Source organism: Callorhinus ursinus, unplaced genomic scaffold, assembly GCF_003265705.2.
Source record: "Callorhinus ursinus isolate GAN/ISIS: 27379988/994484 unplaced genomic scaffold, GSC_fseal_2.0 scaffold82, whole genome shotgun sequence".
NCBI lineage: Eukaryota > Metazoa > Chordata > Mammalia > Carnivora > Otariidae > Callorhinus > Callorhinus ursinus.
Genome location: NW_027397144.1, coordinates 3,798,098 through 3,804,913, shown reverse-complemented (window position 1 = coordinate 3,804,913; position 6,816 = coordinate 3,798,098).

The window sequence follows — 6,816 nt, the reverse complement described above, 5'->3', positions numbered from 1 at the left end:
ATGAGATACCACCTCACACCCGTCAGAATGGCTAAAATTAACAAGTCAGGGAACGACAGATGTTGGCGGGGATGTGGAGAAAGGGGAACCCTCCTACACTGTTGGTGGGAATGCAAGTTGGTGCAACCCCTCTGGAAAACAGTATGGAGGTTCCTCAAATAGTTGAAATTAGAGCTACCATTCGATCCAGCAATTGCACTACTGGGCATTTACCCCAAAGATACAAATGTAGGTACCCGAAGGGGTACGTGCACCCCAATGTTTATAGCAGCAATGTCCACAATAGCGAAACTGTGGAAAGAGCCAAGATGTCCATCGACAGATGAATGGATAAAGAAGAGGTGGTATATATACACAATGGAATAGTATGCAGCCATCAAAAGGAATGAGATCTTGCCATTTGCAACGACGTGGATGGAACTGGAGGGTGTTATGCTGAGTGAAATAAGTCAATCAGAGAAAGACATGTATCCTATGACCTCACTGATATGAGGAATTCTTAATCTCAGGAACAAACTGAGGGTTGCTGGCGTGGTCGGGGGTGGGAGGGATGGGGTGGCTGGGTGATAGACATTGGGGAGGGTACGTGCTACGGTGAGCGCTGTGAATGGTGTAAGACTGTTGAATCACAGACCTGTACTTCTGAAACAAATAACGCAACATATTTTAAGAAAAAAGAAAAAGAAGAAGATAGCAGGAGAGGAAGAATGAAAGGGAGTAAGTCAGAGGGGGAGACGAACCACGAGAGATGATGGACTCTGAAAAACAAACTGAGGTTTCTAGAGGGGAGGAGCGTAGGGTGATGGGTTAGCCTGGTAATGGGTATTAAAGAGGACACATTCTGCATGGAGCAGTGGGTGTTATGAACAAACAATGAATCATGGAACACTACATCAAAACAAATGATTTAATATATGGTGATTAACATAACAATAAAAAATTTAAAAAAAGATTTTGGGCGTATTTTGGTCTGTTAGAAAAAAGTGCCTGCTTAAATTTTCAAGGAAGAGAGACATATATATACAAAATGAGGGTTGATACAGTGAAGGGATGGAAGATGACTGTAAAGATGAAAATTATAAAAGATTTTATAAAAGGAATTAATAAATTGTTTGAAAAAAGAAAGAAGAAGATTTAAAAAAAAAGAAAGAAAAAAAGGGAGAGAATGTGATCAGGCAGGAGACTAGAACAAAGCCATACACTAGTGATTTAGGGTATATTTTGATGTTAGAAGAAACTGTATCTCAAAATTTTAAAGAGAGAACAACTTATATATATATGCCAAATATAAGGGTACCTACTATGAAGGGATAAAATATGACTCTAAAAATGAAAAATAAAAAATGTTTTTTTTAAAAAAGGGATTGATAAGATGTTGGTTGAAAAAGGGAAAAAGAAAAATTAAAAAAAAAAGCAGTTAAAAAAATTAACTTTGCTGAACTAATGAATCATGGTAAAAAAAAAAAAAAAAAGCCATGAATTCTATGTGCAGTATTCCCCTAGCGCTGGAGTTCTCCCGTTCTCCTTGAGCGGGAACTTGGTCTTGGCTTGCTGGCTGTTCGTGGTGATCTTCTGGGGAAGAGGCCTGTTGCCGTGGTTTCCAAATGTCTTTGCCGGAGGCTGAATTGCCCCGCCCTTGTCGGTCCGGGCTAAGCAAGCTGCCCAGGTTTGATCTCAGGAGCTTTTGTTCCCTGCAACCTCTCGGTACAGCTTTGGAGGACCAGGGCGAAAATGGTGGCCTCCCAATCTCCACCCGGAGGAGCTGAGAACTCGGGGCCCCGCTCCTCAGTGCACCCCCAGAGAAAAGCAGTCACTCCCGTCTCCCTGGTCTCCAGCCGCACTCCGTGCTCACCCCTCCTGTGACCGAGCGTTTCTATCTCTGGCACCCGACCCCGTGTGGAGTCTCCAAACCCAGCAGATCCCTGCAGTGCGCTCCCGCGCCGCTCCTCCCGGGGGAGGTAGGGGAGTCTCCCTGGCTCTGCCGCTTGTTGGGTCCCTGCTGGAGGAGCAGTGACCCAACTGGTCCGCGTATCACAGTTTATGGCCACCCCGAGCTGAGAGCCCACGCCTCGGCTCTGTCTCCTCAGCCGGCTTCCCCGCTACGATACCTGGGAGCTCTGGTGCACTCAGGCTCCCCCGGTCTTTCTGTGACCCCGAGCATACTGAGACCACACTGTCCCTAGAGGGTTCCACCCCCCGCTTAGCCACTGGAGCGACGTCCCTCCGCGGAGCCGACTTCTAACAGTTCCGATTTTGTGCTCCAGGGCTCTATCACTTGCCAGAAGCGGCCGGCGGAGGCCCCTCCCCCGCCGTCTATCCTCCCGAATATCATCTCGGATTCACTTCTCCGCACGTCCTACCTTCCAGTAAGTGGTCCCTTCTCTGTTCAGAGAGTTGTTGCTACTCTCCTCTTCGATCTCCTGTTGAGTTCGTAGGGGTTCAGAATGGTTTGATCCCTATTCAGCTGAATTCCTGAGACCAGACGAAATCTAGGACTCCTACTCCTCCGCCATCTTGCTCCGCCCCCAGAATAAATACAAATTTTTAAAAAGATAGAAGGATAAAAAGATTAGAATTGATCATCCAAATGGGACGAAAGTAATCACGACGGTCCTCCAAATGTTGAGGGGGAGACAAATCTTTGGTGTCGGAGAGACTTGAAAATGATGCCCTGCTGGCTCTGAAGGTGGAGGAAGAGTTATGAGCCATGCAGAAATGCAGGTGGCCAGCAACAGAGACTGGAATTGGAAAGGAAACAGATTCTCCCTTGAGCCTCCAGAAAGAACTCAGTCCTGCAGATATGTTGCTATTAGCCCGATGACACTCCTTCCTAACTTTTTTTTTTAAGATTTTATTTATTTATTTGACATAGCGAGAGAGAGCACAAGCAGGAAGAGCAACAGAGGGAGAAGCAGGCTCCCCGCTGAGCAAGGAGCCCGATGCGGGACTCGATCCCAGGACCCTGGGATCATGACCTGAGCCGAAGGCAGACGCTTAACCGACTGAGCCACCCAAGCATCCCTCCTTCCTAACTTCTGACTCCAGAAGTATAAAAGCAAATATGTGTTTGTTTTAAGCAACTAGTGTGGGGATATTTTACAGCAGCAGGAGGAATCTCATGTGGACATAGTCATAAAATTATTTGGGAAAACTGAGTTTAAACCTCTCAATTTCTGCATCAGCTTCCCTTGGCTAAGAGCAATTTTGTATTAAAAACCCGCGGTAAGTAGAAAGGAAAATTTAAATCATATGAAGATATTCTACCCCATCAGCTAGTACAGTGAATTCCTTAACGTCATAAATTGTCTGTGGTCTGACTATGAGGTCTTGGTGGCAGTGACATAGGAAAGGAACTCATAATCAAAATTAAGTTAACTCATTGTAGTTCAAATCTTGTATTTCTGCATCCTTTTATCTCATGTACATTCAAAAGTTCATTCTTTTCAGCACTATCCTCTCTAACTTTCTCAATATTCCTTTCAACATAAAAGATGTAACTGTGTGTGTACACATGTGAGTGAGTTTATTTGAAAGCAAATGACACACAAACACACACATATCCAAGACACAACCCTTACCCTCAAATATTTTCTTTGAGATACAAAAGGAAGTTTCACACATTTTATTCATTTCCAACAATGTCCCTATGAAGTTATGTTTAGAATCCCACATTACATTCAGAAATAGAGAAAATGATGCTCAGGATGCTTTAATTTTTAGTAATTACCTAACAAAGCAGTTAAAACTTGTGTGCAGTCTTAAATTACACATAAGTAGAAACTTGCACTACATACTCTTCATTTTCATGTGGATCCTTTAATTCACCAGAGTGTACAGTTTACACATGCAGGTTTTGTGTATAATTATACTCCAATTATTTTGTTCAGTGGAAAAAATCTAATGGTGCATGGCTATTGGTAGGATCTAGAGCACAGGTAGCTGATTCTCACTTAAGAGGGGTGGGAGATAGAACTTCTAATGGGGAAGAAAGCCAAGTGTCAATTATGGATGTATGAAGAATGGATTTAAATTTAAGTAATTCACAATATACCATTTTTTCTATGAATAGAAGATTAACCTACATATGAACATGTAGTAGTAAGAGACCATGAAATGGCTGAGACAGAAGAGCCCTACAGGCACACACAACATCATGGATGAGCCTTAGAAACACAACATAGACATTCACACCTGACTCTAGACCCATGAGGACCCAGCAGAGAGATCAGAAACACTCCCCAGCATACAATTCTAGTTGATTGTAAAGGTATTATGATATTCTATTTCACAAGGACAACCTGTTATATAGCAAGAGCTGACTGACACAATAATCCAAGTGAACAGATGTGAGGCAGTTAGAACATGTGCTGCTTTTTATTTGTGGCACATGGTCTGACAATAAGGAGAGCAGTCATGATCATTCTGTTATTCAAATTTATTTCCAATGACTATGAACAAGTGATTATATGTGGGCTCCCTTATGGGTCACTGGGAAAGTCTGAAGGACATGGACATTTGTGCAGAAGAACTGGTGACTCTGAACCACATGACCAGCAGAACATCCAACTCTCCTGTGAAGGGTCCTCTGAATATGCAGAGAGAGGAGATTTCTGAACAGGAAGGAGATATGAAATGGATGATGCTGGTATTGTTCATTCACCATTCCTTAGTATTTGTGACAAATATTAGGAAAAAGGAGTTATTTCATGGAACAATAGAGAGGGTCATACTAGCAGGTAGCACTGGAAGTTTTCAAGTAGAAACAGGAATATAACTTGGTGATAAAACAAAAAAGACACTAAGCAATCCTCCACCTCAATGAATAAACCCCCTCAGCTGTGGACACCAATCTTCCATGCTTCCACAAATACATGCGTAGTATGAAAAAGAAATATTTTGCATAGTGATAAAATTGGTGGTTTGAAATGTTGCACCCCTGTATTTCTTTTTTCTTTTCAGATTTTATTTATTAATTTCAGAGAGAGAGAGGACAAGAGCACATTAGCCAAGGCAGGCACAGAGGGAGAAGCAGACTCCCCACTGAGCAAGGAGCCTGATGGGGACTCAATCCCAGGACCTGGAGATCATGACCTGACCCTAAGGCAGACATAACTGAATGAGCCTCCCCGGTGCCCCTCACCTTTGCATTTCTTAATTCTTTTTTACTTTTTTAATTCCAGTATAATTAACATACAGTATAATAGTAGTTTAAGGTGTAGAATATAGTGATTCAGCAGTTCTGTACATTACTCAGAGTGCATCACAATAAATGGACTCTTTATCCCTATCACCTATTTCACCCATCTCCCCACCTACCTCCCCCCTAGATACCACCACTTTGTTCTCCATATTGAAGAGTCTGTTTTTTTTAATCTCTTTTTTCTTTGTTTTGTTTCTTAAATTCCACATATGAGTGAAATCATATGGCATTTGTCTTTCTCTGACTGACTGATCACACTTGCCATTATACCTTCTAGATCCATCCATGTTGTAAATGGTACATTAAAATAAAAGCTCCTGCACAGCAAAACAAAAAGTCATCAAAACAAAAAGACACTACATCAAAAACTAATGATGGCTAACTGAACATAAAAAAAAGACAACCTAATGGGAGCAAATATTTTCAAATGATATGTCCAATAACAGGTTAATATTCAAAATGTATACAAGTCAACACAAAAAAATAATAATTTCATTAAAAAATGGCTGGAAGACATGTACAGATGTTTCTCCAAAAAAGAAATCCGGATGGCCAACAGACACACGAAAAGATGCTCAACATCACTCATCATTAGGGAAATACAAATCACAATGAGATATCACCTCACACCTGTCAGAATGGCTAAAATCAGTAATACAGGAAACAACAAATGTTGGAGAGGGTGTGGAGAAAGGGGAACCCTCTTGCCCTGTTGGTGGGAACACAAACTGGTGCAGCCACTTGGAACACAGTATGGAGGTTCATCAAAAAAAATAAAAATAGAACTACTCTATGATCCAGGGATCACACTACTGGGTATTTTCCCAAAGAAAATGCATCCTCAAATTTGTAGTCATTTCTGACACTAATAATATATCAGGTCATAATATTTATTCAAATTTGTCTTTCCATGTAGACTCCACTGGGAGGTATATGTTTCCTAATCAATGTTTGCCAGTGGCGATGGTAAGCATTCTAGACACCTAGGTGAATAATGGAATAAAACAAAGAGTCTAGTTTTAAGCACAAGAAAGTGCCTGACACTAAGCTTTTGATTTCTGGTGCAACCATTTCAAGAACAATCATGTTGAATAAACATATTGTCAGGTGTGTGACACTATTACCAGAGAAGCACTCAGGAGGCCCCAGCCGTGAAATACCTCTTTAGAAAGCCCTGGTAACCTTGATACTGATGTGTGTGATGCTGCATTCCTTTCCCTGCCAGAATTTCACTCTTATGTTTTAAACTGGTCAATAAAGAGTGAACCTGTGAACCCCACATCACTCCGCCCATGGACACCAATAAAGGCAGGACCCCCAGTTGTGGCCTATCTGTCTTTCCCTATGAAACTATACCTGGGGCACCTGGGTGGCTCAGTCCTTAAACATCTGCTTTTGACTCAGGTCATGATCCCACGGTCCTGGAATCCAGCCCTGCATCGGGCTCCCTGCTCGGTGGGAAGCCTGCTTCTCCCTCTCCCACACCCCCATTTGAGTTTCCTCTCTCGCTGTGTCTCTCTCTGTCAAATAAATAAAATCTAAAAAAAGAAAGAAAGAAAGAAAGAAAGAAAAGAAAGAAAGAAAGAAAGAAAGAAAGAAAGAAAGAAAGAAAGAAA